This window comes from Myotis davidii, unplaced genomic scaffold, assembly GCF_000327345.1.
Source record: "Myotis davidii unplaced genomic scaffold, ASM32734v1 scaffold211, whole genome shotgun sequence".
NCBI classification, from domain to species: Eukaryota; Metazoa; Chordata; class Mammalia; order Chiroptera; family Vespertilionidae; genus Myotis; species Myotis davidii.
The window spans coordinates 1027614-1028040 of NW_006282523.1; the positions used below are offsets into that span (position 1 = coordinate 1027614).

The 427-nt window shown below is 68.4% G+C and overlaps 1 protein-coding gene across 1 annotated transcript in view; it reads left to right on the top strand.

Moving 5' to 3' along the window:
* The window catches only part of FSCN2 (fascin actin-bundling protein 2, retinal), a 7087-nt gene that overhangs the window by 6262 nt on the left and 398 nt on the right, over positions 1–427 (top strand). The gene's annotated exons all lie outside the window — the stretch shown is intronic.

A 427-nucleotide genomic window follows, 5' to 3' on the forward strand; every position in this document is an offset into this window, starting at 1 on the left:
CCTCCTCCGTCCAGGATAAGGGTCCCGCCGGCACCACCCCATCCTGCACAACCACAGCCCGGGTCTCCTCTTGTCCCCAAACCCCGGGAAGAAGACGCCCTCGGTCTGAAGCCGCGGGGAGGCCCGGAGAGGCAGGCCAGTGAGGGGTCGGGGGTGAGTGTGTCTCCAGCATCACTGCGCCCAGGCTGCGCAGGGTCTTGGGGATCCCGGAAACATCTGATGGACAAGCGACACCCACCCTCGCTCAGTTCCGGAAGCTCCCTCATTGCCACCCAGTCACCCCCAACCCAGGAAAGGGGCTCTGGGGCCAAGCCCATCCCACCTGTGCAGAAACCCCCACCTGCCTCGCCCCGCCCTGGCTGCCCTGTGGTCCAGGTGGGTGCCCCACGCCCACCTGTGTGCCCCCCACAGCAGCTGCCGCCCAGGG